The sequence below is a fragment of the Mercenaria mercenaria genome, unplaced genomic scaffold (genome assembly GCF_021730395.1).
Source record: "Mercenaria mercenaria strain notata unplaced genomic scaffold, MADL_Memer_1 contig_2794, whole genome shotgun sequence".
In the NCBI taxonomy this organism is placed as follows: Eukaryota; Metazoa; Mollusca; class Bivalvia; order Venerida; family Veneridae; genus Mercenaria; species Mercenaria mercenaria.
This window is the reverse complement of record NW_026460873.1, coordinates 22,807-38,521: the sequence shown is the minus strand read 5'-3', so window position 1 is coordinate 38,521 and position 15,715 is coordinate 22,807. Positions and strand designations below refer to the sequence as shown.

At 32.7% G+C, this 15,715-nt stretch overlaps 1 long non-coding RNA gene and 1 pseudogene across 1 annotated transcript; one reads left to right on the top strand and one right to left on the bottom strand.

Annotated features, from left to right (window-relative positions):
- The first annotated feature begins 3,957 nt into the window (after positions 1-3,957).
- Positions 3,958-8,414, top strand: LOC128552427 (uncharacterized). The gene is made up of 3 exons (XR_008369075.1): positions 3,958-6,388; positions 7,710-7,802; positions 8,215-8,414. It is a non-coding gene; the product is annotated as an uncharacterized LOC128552427 (long non-coding RNA).
- Positions 8,415-10,223: 1,809 nt separating this feature from the next.
- LOC128552426 (cytochrome P450 1A1-like) lies at positions 10,224-10,843 on the bottom strand (annotated as a pseudogene).
- Positions 10,844-15,715: the final 4,872 nt, after the last annotated feature.

The following is a 15,715-nucleotide window of genomic DNA, read 5'->3' as shown; positions in this document are numbered from 1 at the left end:
ATATTTGCTCCAATAGTAGTCAAGGACTCCTGGATCAAGTATAAACAATAACCTATGGATATGCAAAGAAATTATTGCAGAAAAAATAAGGGAAATAATTTTGAAAGGGTAAATAATCTTAACAATAATATTGATATAAGATTGTCGCATTACTATTGCAAGCATCCTTCTTTTTCCCCAAGTTGCATAACTTTTGTGTCATAATGTTTGTTTCAGTGGTACAAGGGTATCTTTACAGAAGAGAATGAATAAGAAAAAATGGGAACAAATAATTCGTTTAGTTTAAGGAGGTTTCCGGATTAGAGGGGTTCGGATTAGGGAGGTTCCATTGTAGTCTTAACGACCAGGAACAAATATAAACAATATCTGTAACGAGTGTTGCAAATAAATTAAGGAAAAAGTATTGATATATTAAAAGGGTAAATAAGCTTTTTAATATTAATAATTATAATAATAAGTCTGTGGGATTGCTATTGCATCCTTCACTATCCCTCAGTTATACCATTCATTAGTGTCATAATGTTTGCTTCAGTAGTAGTCTAAAAGCCCTGCAAATTTAATGTAAAGACGATTAACTGCAAAAGTCAACGAAACTATTGTAGATCAATTAAGAGGAATATTTTGAGGGAGAAAATTATCTATAAGGAAAACTTTAAAATTTGGTTCGCTTAATTATACATTTTATCTTTGTTTCGCAAGGTTTGCTTAAATAGCAGTCAAAATGTCCTGGACCATTTTCCCTTAGTTAAACAAATCACTTTGTTTCATAATGTTTACTCCAGTAGTAGTCCATGAGTTCTGGAAGAAGTATAAACTATAAAAAAGCAAGTGATTTATTGTAGATAAATCAAGGGAAATGTAATGAAATGGTAAATAAACTAAACAATAGTCTAATATTATAAGATTTCAATTATATCTTTCAGTACTCCTCAATAATACCATTCATTTTATGTCATAATGTTTGCTTGGTAGAACTAAAAATGTCATTGACCAAGTATTTACACAAAGGCTAAATGAACTAAATATTATTCTAAGAATAATGGATCGCTGTTGCATCCTGCATCTTCCCTAAATTACTCCATTGGAAGCGTTTATCAACTAAGTAATACTACTCAAAGATTTTAAATTTGCTATTGCATCCTTCACTTTCACAAAGTTATACCATTCATTTTGTGCCATAATGTTTGCTGTGGTAGGAGTCGAAAAGTCCTACAGAAGTATAAACAATAAACCATAAAAAATGAAGGGAATTATTGCAGATATAGTAAGGGAAATATATTTAAAATGTAGATCAACAAGGTAATAATAATCTATAACTGTGGGATTGATGTCGCATGTTTTACTATCCCTCAGTCATACTATTCATTTTTGTCATAATGTTTGCTTTAGAAGTCAAAATTTCTGAAAGAGGGAAAAAAGATTAAATACTCAAAGTCAAGGACATTATTGCAGATAAATTGTAAGGGTCTAAGTTGATCCATTAATTTTGTGTCAAAATGTCTGCTTAAGTTATGGTGGAAAAGTCCTAGAACAAATTTAAACAATAGACTATGAGAATCAGGAAAAATAAGGGAAAGTATATTGAATGGGTAAATAAAGAAAATAGTAATAATCTAAGAAATTCAATGTGGTATTGAACTTACTACTTTCCCTCAATTATACTATCATTTTCAGTCAAAATGTTTAATTTTCTAAATCTTTAACGAAATCCCTGAAAAGACTTTGTTTACAATCTAAAAGGGCAATTCATCAGCTAGTAGCAGTAATGGTATGAAAAGGGGAATGACATTTTGATAAATCTAAGGTAGCTGAAAATCTTAATACTGCACTGTTTAATATTACTGCAAAGTTACCTGCAGCATTGCACAAATTTGGCAAACATTTTGTGTATCTTTTATATCAAAAAGAAGTTTTACCAAATAGTTTTCTTTTTCACTGATGACCGAAGGAAAAGTATTTAGTGTATTTTAATAAACTAGGGGCAAATAAATCTACTGATCTACTTTTAAGGGGAGCGGTGATCTAGTGGTTAAGGTGTCGGCCGTTCAACCCAGTTGGTAGTTGGTTCGACCCCCACTGAGGTCACGTCCAAGACTTCTCATATGATACAAGTGAAGCGGACTCGAGAGTGGTTCAAATACGCTTAAAGCTTTTATCACAATCTAGTTAAAATAAATTAGTATAAATTTAATCTACTGGTTTAGATGGAATTCCATTTAGTTTTGTTAGAGATAGTGCGTTAGAGATAGCGCGTCTATAATTAATTCTCCTTTAACTCATATTATAAATCTGCCACTGATACAAGGTACTGTATTTGATGATTTGAAGGCAGCAAGAGTTGTTCCTCTTTTCAAAAATGAATGATAAAACTGAAGTTGGAAACTATCGGGCTGTATCTATATTGAGCATTATATCTAATGATTTTGAAATGGTAGAATAAGATTATCACCAATTCGCCCGATGAAGGAAAATGATATATTAGTTTTAATTTGGGTTTATAGGTGATTTCTCCAAAGACTCTTGTCTAACCAATCTATCAGATTTCATTAGATTTCATATCGATAAAGGTCACCTTGTTGGCATGATTTAATACATTTAATGCAATCAAAGGCGCTTTACATATAGCAAACGCAGCCACACAGGGGGCAAAAATCATCCTCTATTTGTACAGACACAGAGTGATCTGACCAGAGGGACAGAGTTAGATAAAGCCCCACAGAACAGATAGAGAGAAATACTTTTTAGATACAGACTTGTCCGGCTAGCTTAACAGTTCTTGTTGGTTCTAAACCAAGGTTAAAGTCAGGAGCATGTATTAATGTTAGTTGCAATGGAAGTGAAATACAGAATAAATTAGTTATGTTTATTCTTAATTTTTGTCATAGGTCACATATTGATAATGAACATTTTAAGGTTTTTAATTTGTTACCTGTTAAATATAATTACTCCATACTATTTTTGAAAAAAAAATGGTTTTGATCCAGAATATGTGTGTGTAAACTTTGTTCTCCTTGACTTTATTCATTCTTATAGGATCTATTCAAATGTTATAAAATGTACCAACCTCTGCAAATGTTTAGATTTGTTTATAACTTGTGAGCCTCTGGATTTAATGATAAAACAGTTTTTTAAAATGCTATAATTTATTTCTGTTCTTATATTTCTATGCTCATGATACAGATATATTCACACAAAAATGTTTAAATGTTAACTCCCACACACTCATTTACACCATCAAACTTGTGTAGTCAGGTTTTCTCATATAGATAATATGCATATGCAGATATCAGTAGGAATAATTTTTAAAAAAATCATGAAAAGAAGATGATTTCTTTAGATTTCTTTTAAATTGATTGACATATGGGATAGGATTTCTTTTCTTTTCATTCATTCCAAATTACTAATTTCTTTTCATTTCTAATTTTGTGATGAAGAAAGAGATAGTAAAGCAGTTCAGATCTAAATGGCATTTTTCCCTTGAAAGTATGTTTTTAAGCTCTTCCCCGAAGTTTTGTGCACATTTACATTCCTAAAATATATGTTCAATAGATTCGACATTCACTGAACAAAACATCACAAAGATTTGATATAGTATTATTTAGCATACATATATTTGTCCCGATTACTGTATGCAGGTATTTATATTAAAAATCCTGAACTTGCTATTTGGATATTTTTATATATTTCTTGCCATTGTAATATGCATTCAGTACGATGTTTTTCCATTTATTTTCTGTCGTGTTAGGAGATATTTTATCATATTTATTTGGTTTTCTTATAGGTATTTATTTGTTTTCTCCACATTCAAAACCTTTTCAAATTGTCTTTGTTTGGTTTCATTTCTAGAACTACAATGTATCTATTTTAATCTTGCTTTTTATTTCCTGTGGTATGCACCTTGTTAGAGTCATAGTTTGTTTCTTTTTAGGTAAAGTCTATATGAGGATATATTAAGCACCTTAAATTAATAACTGTATAGAGTTAGCAATTGTGTTATTAGACAAAGACATAAAATATATAGTAACAAGTTCAGTAAAAGTGTAATGACTAATACTTTAGTTGGTGATGTTTAGTTTTTCTGAGCTTTAAACTTCTTATTTCTAAAAAAATGTAGCATTTAACTATTTCTTTTTTCACATTCTCTTTCATTTATTATTGCCAGATCTAGCAAAATGGCAACTATAATCAATGTGGCTTTTATTTCTTTATATCGCACATATAGACTTCATAAATATCCTTTCAATTTACTTACAGTTCACAGTGTGTGCAGACCGCCAATACAAGAGACAGGTAGGATAAGACAAAAGTATTTTCCAAATCCACATTTTTCGTTAACACTATACTATTACTGTAACGATTAAGTCAAATAAATGCTATTTAAATTCAGAAAATAGAATATATACGGTAGTTCAAGACTGCATTTTATGTCTGAAATAAATGTAATTCCCTACATGTTGTTGTTAAAACATTTGTAATGTAGTGAACTGGCAGTAATTAAACAAGGGTCTCAACTCTACTGTCAGTCTATAGATGTATAAGTAAGTCAGCTATGATACTTGAGCGTCATTTTTAATATATATATGCAATGCAGATATTATTAGTGTACCTTAATTTGAGCCTGTATCCCCACTAAAGACAAATAAAGTTTTTTCAAGTGTTCTTTCTTTTATGAAGATGTTGTATATTGACATTCCTGTTTAATATTTTTATGTCTGTTCAATGTACCCAAGTCGATCTTTAAAGAAGGCATCTTGTACGAATAGATAACAGCCACGAATGGCAGAATCTAAATTTCAAACACCGAGGACACTTTAACAACACAAGGGTGCAACAGGTTTTGCCAAGAATTAGTAAGTGTGGAACACAAAAGTTAACAACTGGATGCTATTTGAGCTGGCACGTATTATTCTTCCAGTATCTGTCTCTAAGATTGATACGCATGTTAGAGAAACATGCAAGATATTTCATACCGTTTTATGTCGTCGTAAGACAACTACCCCCACGCCATGATTTAGATTGGTGTATTTTTGAGAATTTGGTACGTAAAGGGACTTGTGTTCTAAAGCAATGATATCGCGGGATGTTGTATTGGCATGCGTTCGTCCGTCAGAAAACAAAAATGCTTATAATTCAAAACGTATTTCAGAAGAATAACTAAACCTCACATAATCATTGATCAGCGCATAACCTTTGCTAAAATGTAGTATTATTCTCTTGGCCGAGTAAAGCAGTTTTTCCCTTGATTTGTTTGGGGAAAAAATGCTTATAACTCACAAAGTATATCTGTTAGAATCACCAAAACTTGCATAATTATTAATAATAATTAATTTGCACACGCTCTTTGCTAACATATTGTATTATATCCTTTGACCCAGTAAATACGCGTTATTTCCCTTAGATTTGGTGGGAAAATGAAATGCTTACAATTGAAACGGTGTTTTTTATTATGATCACTACTTTGAATGATTCAATAGCATATGAGCTTCCATCGCAATTCGTATTAGATTTTATCACAATTAGCATTACCCAGTAAAGACAGAGTTTCTCCCCTTGATCTGGTAAAAAAAGCTAATTATTCAAAAAGTATCTTACTATGATCGGTTGATCACCAAACCTCACATAATAATTAATTGGTACATGAACTTTGCTCACATTTCGTATAATCCCGCCTGATTTAGAAAAAACATATTTTTAGTGAAAATAGGGATTTTGACGATTTTTTAGTAACCGATTGATGGATTTTCATGAAACTTTACACAAATGTAGATCACTATAGGGCGGTGGTTGACACATAATTTTGTCTCTTCATTAAATTCAGAGTTATTGCCATTTGATTATTGTTTAATCCATAAATTCCAACATAAAATTCCATTAATGCATCTTCATGTAATTTGGCACAAAAATAGATCACTTTAAGGAGGTTGTGCATGAACATATTTCGTCTGGATTACTTAGATAACTGCCGAGTTATTGCCCTTTGTTTTATAATTCATTAATTTCCTGTAAACAAAGGAACCCATTGATGTATCTTTATGAAACTTTATACAAATATAGATCGCTATAGCGCAGAGTTTCCCCGTTGATTATGGTAAAAATGGAACAAACAAACCATTGCACAGCCCTTTTGTATATAATTTGTGAATATCTTTCAGAATATAGTCCCTTCTTTCATAAAACAACCTATTCGGCGAGTGAAATAAATTCACCGGATTTGCATGTTTCATGTTTTGTTTTTAACTAATCAGCCGGCATTCGTTGTTCAATTAATTCGTTGTAGTATTCTTATTTAGATTGATTACTTATATTGACAGTCTTCTTCTTAATGCATCGCCTTGTGCTTAATTTTCAGGTATTATCAATGATGGATCACCCATTCCTGCACCTAACTGTGAGCACTTCTTTATAAGACATCTTTTATTAATACCATTAAACGTTTGTTACACTTCAGTATCTTCAGCTGAACTTTAACATAAGTCTGTCTTTAAGCAAGCTGAGTTACCTTGATGATATTTCGTGTATGACATCGTAACGTCTCAAGATTTTTGCGTATGATTTTGTATTAGCTCACTTTTGCACAAAGTGCTCGGGGTGAGCTGTTTTGATCATTCACCGTTCGTCATTTCGTCCGTCGTCCGCACTGTTCGTCAAACGACATCATCGAAACTGAAAGTTGAAGTTTTAAAACATAGCCTGAATGTTCTTTCCAAAGTTGTTCAAATGGTTCCGAATGGTTATATATAGATATTTACAGAGCTTAAATGAAATATCTTCAAACTATATCTCCTAAATTGAAATAGTTTTACACAAATGTTCCCTAGGTAATTCTCTACCACATTTTTAAAATTATTTCTGTCTATCAACTACAGAGGTATGGTGACTTCTCGTTATATGTATATAGCAAACTCTTCTCGGCAGAAACACCTGGCCGAATTTTAAAAATAATATCACACATTTGATTCTTGGGTTACCGTTTATAAAGAAAGTTCACATCGTTACAAGTCGTCAAAAATATCCCTTAAAAGGCGAGGTAACATTCCCTATATGTGTATTTATCAGAGTCTGCGTGTAAGAGAATGCTTGCCTTGTAGTAAAAGAAATTCACAAAAACGAGAGTCTCTGGCGACTCTCTACCAAGATCGTTGAAAATAGTTTAGTTTGTCCAAACATTGCTTTCAGAGGGCGTGGTAAATTTTCCCTACATGCATATAGTTGAAACTTTAAAAATCTTCTTGCCAGAAAATGCAGGCTTGGCTCTTTTTACATATTTAATTTTACATAATTATTCCATGAGTGATCCTTTACAACGTTTGTTCAAGTTATTCTGTTATGTCATAAACATGGCCATCAGGAGTTTAAAAAATAGTTATCCTCTTAAACCGTTACTTACATCGAAAATTTGAACAGAAGGAGGCGAGGTCAGTTTCTCAATATATATATAGAGGACAGTTTAAAATACTGTCTTTGAAATTTTAAGATAATTATATGCAAACATTTCTTGGGTGTCTCTTTATCAAGATTGTTCCTATACATGGCTTTATGGAAAGCTTTGAAGATTTTCTGCTCTGAATCTGTAGGCCAGGTTTAGAAGTAATTTGGTAGAACTATTTCTTTTCATACCTGTTTGAGCTGTGAAACTCTGGTGAGCGATATCGCAATTGGCCTCTTGCTAACGCTTTCTATGATCGTTACATTAGTTAAATATTTTTCAGTATATCTGGGAAGTCGTGTTTTAAGAGTAAGGCCTTTGGGAGAAGGCTACTTTGACTGTCAAACCAACATTGTTACATTACATCCTTCACCAGGTATGAATGTCAGTATTCTTCAAAATGTTTTCAATAAAATAATAATTTTCGGATGATAAATATCATGGACAGTGTAGGCAATATTCTCTTATAAACACTGAGATTCAACTTTTAAATAAACAAAATTCCATCAGTGTTTCCATTATACTTGAGGAAGGATATGCAAAAATCTATGCCAAAGCTGATGCAATGAAACAATTTTTATTTTAGAAATAGATATAGAGAAAAAACTTTCACTGCATTTTATATTCTATGTCCTGCTTGGGGGAATCGTGTCACTCTAGATCTCTACTATGTTATACTCCATCTGAAGTGTATCTTTCTGTAGTATATAACTAGCGAAAACATAGAAAAGATAAGGAGCAATGATAAATATCAAATTTATTTTTACAACTCTTTTTTTGATTTGCAGGGACAACAAGAAGATATGGAGCAAATTTCCGACAAAATGGTACAAACTCAATCACAGTCAACGTTGAAAACGTTATATTCACATAGTAGACACATTTGCAATGGAAAATGCAAAATATTTATGATCAATTGTTTATTTTATTATTTGTGGGTGAAAAGTGCATTTGTGACTTTATTATACGAATAAAGATATGTCATGTTCTTCGTAATTATCTAATACAAATGCAGTCGTGTGTCCATCGCTTTTGTTTTATTATGTAAATTAGTCAGTTACAGAGAAAACACGACATTAAAACAATTGGCCAGATTTCAAGAGAATTTCATTGAAATTAATTTTCATTGGTGACCCTCTACCATTTTTTTAAATCATAGTAATTCATAAAAACACTCGGTCGGTAGGGGATGTGTTCACTTCTCTCTGTATATGAGCACTACTAATCACATGGGCTTTTCATATAAACACACTGAACAATTAAATCATTACTTTTCATATCTTACCAATAAATATTTAATTTCATCAGTAAAACAGTTTTCAAAACGACCGCCATGTGTCTTGAAAACTGTGTATAAAGTTTGGGGTTAGGATTATCTTCGATATTGAATAGCTGTTTTTCTGTAGGTTTTATGCAGGATATGTTAAAAAGATAATAGGTAAGGGTAGATTTCCCGGAAGCACACGCATTTGCAAAGTAGGTCCACAACCAAAAAAAAGCTGTAACGGAAAAATATTCTATGTTTCTGTCCACTTACTACAGCAAATTATTATTTTTTTCTTTTGTTTCTTATGCTCTGGAGCTTACAGTTTATGCTCTGATGTGAATAACTAATCATAATGCATGTTTTCAGACGTGAATGAGTTGGAAGTAATATCTGAAAATGATAGTTACGTTACGAGTTGGACTTAGTCAAGTGTTTTCCTAACTATCGAGACAGCGTGGATAAACAACCTCGCTAGCACTCGGTTTTCCATTTAACGCTGCCCGTTGGGGTTTGAAAAAAAAACTACCTTACATAGGCAGTCATGTAAGATTCTTACAATCAATTAATGGGTTCTTCCGCGCAAGGCAGACAAGAAATAGTTATTCTTTTAACTAGATATATCTAGCGTTTTATTACCTGTGTAAATAAAAGCAAATATATTGGCATATACATTCTATACAGTAAAACTAACCAACACATATGGGACCTCTGTGGTATTCTGATTGTTTAACCTTTAGATGCATTTATCCATATACACAGTGGTAAGCGCTGAATATGTTAAGAGATCCATAAAAAAACATTTCTAAAACGTCTATACTTTCCAAACATAATGAACGCATTAAGCTTACATTACATCAATGTATTTTATACACTGTTTCACCTTAGCAATAAAAAATTGGTTATAAAATTTAAACAAATCTATTTTTCTGAAAACTGTAATACGGATATCTTAGTACATGAAACAGTGTATAAAATGCAATCAAACGTTGTTGACAATCATGTATGATATAAGTACGTATAAATACTATGAAAATTTATACTTAAAGATTTTAAAAAACATTTGGTAAACACGCTATGTGAACATAATACGAATGATGCAAACATCTGGCAAATTATATTTCATCGAACGTATTACGTCATCTTATCTTCGTATATATCCATAACAGTCTGATAGACATTGGTGCTTTACATCTTCAAAATACCATAGAACGTTTTGTTACCAAAATGTTCGTTAAATATCTTTCCTCAGCTATAATACGGCATTGCTTTTGTGAATATATAAGACAAATGTCTGGCTCCATGTCGTAGTTTTTACCAGCAGGTTTTGAAAATTTCGTTTTATTATGACGTTTGTAAACAGACGGTATAGTTCCATTTTAGCTAGAAATTCCCCCAAACATCGTTTTTGTCCAAGTCTAAAGGGTAAAATATGGCTGCATTTTTTCCCGTTGTCATTAGGCGTTCAGATCCAAAATTCATTGTCGTAAGATACCGAAATGGTAGATGTTATTTTGAAAATGGAACACTCGGTCATTGTCGTTCCTCCACTACAACACGAAACGGCTTTGATGAATATACCAGAGCAGGGTCGGTTTCCATATCGTAATGTTTACCTGCAGGTTTTGAAAATCTGCACCTTCTAATGACGTTTGTAAACAGAAGAAAAAGTTCCTTTCTAGCAAGAAATTCCCCTACACATCGTTTTCGTCCGAGTCCAAATGGTAAATTATGATTGCAATTTTCAACATTCAATCTATTGGTTTCGTCGATCAATCGTTCAGGATGAAAATTTTGCGGACCTCCCCAAAATTCATTGTCGTGCGATACCGAATGGAGATTGAAGAATACTACGGGTTCCGAATTCAATGTCGTATCCTTTTAATTTAGTGTCTTTAATTGTAAACTTTGACACCGCAAACGGAACAATGGTGGTTATTGCTTCTAGAATGGTCGCTTCAGGGTAAGTAAGGCAAGGCTTGTCCTTTAACTCGATTATACGCCCACTTCCTATGACGTCATCTATTTCCTGTTAGACACGTGTTTGTACCTCTGGATACATCGAGATATACATAATTAGCCACTGAAGAGATTTGCTAGTTGTATCAAACCTAGCAACTTGCAGGTCTTCAGTGCTATTTAGCAGTCTTGACCTGAGTATAGAAAAAATTGTCGATATAAAAATGTCTGTTCTGAAACAACACGCGCATAAATGTGATTCTAGTATTATTAATCGTGTTAAATCTGATCCTTAAGGTTTCTGGAGTTATGTCCGAGAACAGACTATATTAATATAAAAATGACATAGACAATGCTGATTTATTGTATAACTTTTTTGCATCAGTTTTTGTGAATGAACCCCCAGGTCAGTTACCAGTGTTTGACGTAAAGTACCCAGGAACGCCCGCGTCTCAAATTGTTGCAAATAATGAAACTATAAGGAAACACATACTGATATAATATTTTAAATGTGAGTAAATCGATGGGTCCAGATGAATGTCATCTAAGACTGCTAATATTATCAATAAACCGTCCCGTGAGATCTTCAACAAATCTTTAAATGAAGGTCAAGTTCCAGAAATATGGAAATGTCTCTGCATTATACAAAAGTAAAGGGAATAAAACTGAGACTATTAGTTTTAGACCAGTAAGTTTAACCTGTTTATCCTGTCGTTTTTGTGGAAAAAAAAACTATTTGACTCGTTGTTCTGTCTCACATGAACAGTAACAAATTGTTTTCGAACGCTATATTTATATTTCTTGAAAAGCTGCACTTTACAGTTGCTGGATGTTTATGACGATTGGACAAAGTTTTATGATGATAAAAATCAGATCGACATTGTCTATCTCGATATTAAGAAGTCTTTTGGCACAGTCCATCATGAAAGACTTTCACATAAGCTTCAAAGTTATCGATATAAGTAAGATATATACTTCGGTTAAGGGGACGCAGCCTTTGAAATTAGAAAAATGTGGGTGGCGTATGATAAAATGTATCTGCAAAAAACTACAAGGTTTCGGTACATGAAATGGATATTGTTTCAACTGTTATTAGTCAATGTTAGTACACAAACGAATGCTTACTAAAATAAAGATGAAAAAACTCAAATAAGAAAGATATTGTTAAATTACATACGACTCATTGTGAACATTCAAAGTCAACAATTATATTTTTTTTGTGTGAAAATGGTAGCACTTTACCTTGTCCAAACATTTATCAATATCCTACAGATTTTAATTAAAAAAAACCGTAAAATCAGTTCACTATCTTGATTTTCGTTTTGCATACTGTAAGCTTAAAGGCGCTCGCGGTAGTTTTTTTTTTCGGACGGATCGATATTTACACCAACACAGTGCCAATTTGGTTGTTCCTAATCACTGTTCCGTACATCAGTATTCGAGAACTATCGGTTTTGTTCTGTAATTGGCGGAAACCTACATCTATGACATAAAAATACGTCAGAAACACGTAAAAATCCGCTTATTAAGAATTCTGCCGTTTGATAATTTGATATATTTCTAGGTCACATGTTCAAATCATTGACGTCTAAACACTGAAAAGAGTTTCCGCAGCATTTATTGAGAAGCCTTTAACCTTCACCCTTCAAACTTAGTGGGGTGATTGGCCAAATAGAGTAAATAACTCATATTGTTTTTAAGGTCAATATGTTAAAGGTTAATGATGCAGCATCCGGAATGATTCCACTCTGTTTCTTCCTTTAAAAATATGGAAGAAAAAAAAACAGTTTCCTCAGAGTTTATTCCAGATGTTCCTCAGGTGAGCAACGTAGGGCCATTTGATCCTCTTGTTAACCATCTTTGCCTTAAGCTGTGGACAAAAACAGAATACTATCAAAGATTTTGGCTGAATATATGCCATTGTTTTGAAATAAAAATTGATTACGTATTTCGTACCAACCTGCGTTCTATAAATACATGCCACACCCCACCTCGTTTTAATTTAATTTAAGCCAAATCTAATATGGTGACCTACAAATTTTCTTTTTGTTTTAGATTAGGTAGACATAAGCAAATACATGTACATGTGCAGAGTTTGATTTAGTTATATTATGTGAAACTCGATAAAATAGCAGAAATACCAACTTAAAATTGACAAAAATATGCAAAAAGTAACCATCGGTCTGCTGAACAACTATTGTGTTTATTTTTTTACAAAATCAATTTCTTTTGATTTCTCTGTGCATGTCTCCACTAGAAATATTGTTTTCTGTTATAAAAATGCTTAAATTTCAAATTTATACTAGTTATTGTGGTGGTTATAGTGCTTGTGACCTAGTATTTTTATTTCATTTTTCAATACATCATAACATAATCTTGTACTACAGAATATTCATCAAAATCAGTTATTGCGAAAAAAATGATGAAATAGCCGCGAGCGTCTTTAAAGGTCCAATACTAAGGAAAGTGAACATCTTAATTTCTTTTAAAAAGCACAGAAACTATTTCATTTTATTGGAAAATGAAAGCTGGTATGTAGAAATTCGAAATAAATCGCAGTATATGTCATTTATTTTTCTATGAAGTATGAAGAAAGTTAAAAAGACCTGGGGGTCATTCTGTCGATTCATTGAAATTTCAACATAATACACATACATTTCTTTGAGTTCCAAAGACCTTCTGTAAATTTTGACCTGCCAATCTTCATTATTTAGTGTCTTGCAGAAGTCTATGCACTGGCTATTGACAACTCACTTTCCCTTAGTAATGGACCTTTAAGCACAGTATTTAGTTTGTTTACAAAGTAGTACGTATGAAAATATATGGTGATTAAGGAAGGCCACATTGCAAAACTTAAAGAGCATATTCCCTTTAATACATTAAATGATTGTGGTTACAGAAGTCGAGTTGCTTGCAATAAGGGCCTAGAAATGATTCCATTATTAGTTTTCAAGTTGGTATTCACGAAATGCAATGCACTTAAATATCGCAGCACATTCAACAAACTTATAAAAATGTATTTTTTAAAAATCTTTAAAATATGGTATGAAATTTGGTTGAGAGGTCGAATCAATGTGAAAACGCGCAAAATAACTTTCGAAACTCATTCACACATCTTTCTAATACACAGCAGGAATGTCAATGATCAAAACTTAACAAAAATACAATTATCCTCACTTTTATGCCATTTAAAATGTGTCCTTGAATTCTCCACCATACTTTTCATTACTCTGTTTCCACGTGTTGCACGAGACTGCTGTCATTCACGTAAGAAATCGTGGTCAGAAAAGTTGTAAATGCAATACCATGCGTGCTTCTGCTACTACATCAAGACCATTGTCCGGGAACCAATTTTCGTCTCGTCGACGTGGATTTTCTCATTACTAGAGTGGTATCTTTCCAAGGGAAAACTGCAGTTTTCGTGGTAGGTGAAGAACCATTGCCAGCGACATCTGCTATGCCTGTGAGAAAACTAGGCATGTCCGGAAAGAATGCCTTCGGGTCAAAGGCGAATCAAACTATTTCAATCAGGAAGCAAACCACAATCCAGAGTATCAGTTCCAGCAAACACCAATTAATGATAGTATTATTTGAGTTTATTTGACGATGAACAGTTCTTCGAAATTCTTGAAAAACAGTTTTATTCAAATACGAGTGGGAATTCTATCAATGTCAAAGGCAGACTTAAAAACATGTCAATCCTTGGAAAACATTTTGATAGAAATAACAAGTCTGCAAATGACGATTTTGTCAGAGAATCTTATTCTGAAATGCTTTCTTGCAGGTATATTGTTGAGACTCCTTTTGCTCATTACGTGGTTAATCCGTTTAGTGTTTCTATAAATAAACAAGGGAAGAGAGACTTATAGCAGATATGAGACTTATAAACAAACATATTTTGAGGTAAACATTTTCATTCGAAGATTGGAAAGTAGCATTGGGTTATTTCCAAGAAGACAGCTTTTATTTCAAGTTTGACTTTTCTAAAGGTTACTATCACCTTGATATTTTTTTCCAGCTCATCAAACATTTTAGGTCTATGTTTTAGGACAATAAGTATTTATGCTTTACAGTAGTTTGGATTAAGTTCAGCCCCGTTTATTTTTACGAAACCTCTTAGGGAGCTAGTAAAGGTTTGGACGTTTGACGCATTAAAGATCGTTATGTTTTTGGTCGATGGCTGGGGTACAAATTGGGATTTCAACAGTACACTGAGTGACTCTTCATTTGTCAAAGAGTTTAAAACAAGCCGGTAGAAATAATGATAAATTCGTTTGGATTCCCGTTCATGTTCTCGAATGGATCGGTTTGATGTGGAGTAGTAAGCAGTTTTCTTTGGCGATTCCCTCAAGAAGAACTGGAGATCTAAAAATCTGCATATAAGGCATTATTGAAACGTTACCTCATGTCTTAGCAAGAAAGTTAACGTTCAAACCGGCAAAATCTCTATGATGACGATTATCGGAAACAATGCTTATGACAAGGGTTTTGATTATGGAAATAGTACAAAGCAGGTTTTCAGATTAATGGCCGACAACCTGTGTATTTCAGAGTTACAATTTTGGTTTGGCTGTATTGACCAAATAAATCGCAGGAAAATTGTGCTATACAAACTTACACAAACATTAGTCTATTCTGATGCTTTTGATTTTGCTTTTGGGGCCTAAGTCGTTAATTTGCCAGTCAATACTTTTCACGGATATTTGTCTGAAGAAGAGAAGGCAAAAAGCTCCACGTTAAAGAAATATAGGCTGTTTATCTAGAATTACCGGTTTATGGGGAAAAAATTAGCAATCAAGCTGTTAAATGGTTTTCCTACTCCTAAAATTGTGTTCATATTGTAAAAATTGGTAGTTCCAGCATAGAGTTACAGACCCTTGCGTTAAAATTGTTCGATCTTTATTTTGAACATAGTATAGATTTAGAATTACAATAAGTTCCCAGAGAACAAAACGTTGTTGCAGATAATATAAGTAAAATTCGGGATACCGATAACTGGAAAGTAACTGAAGAATGTTTCGCATTTCTAGATTCTAAGTGGAGCCCTCATGATGTAGATAGATTTG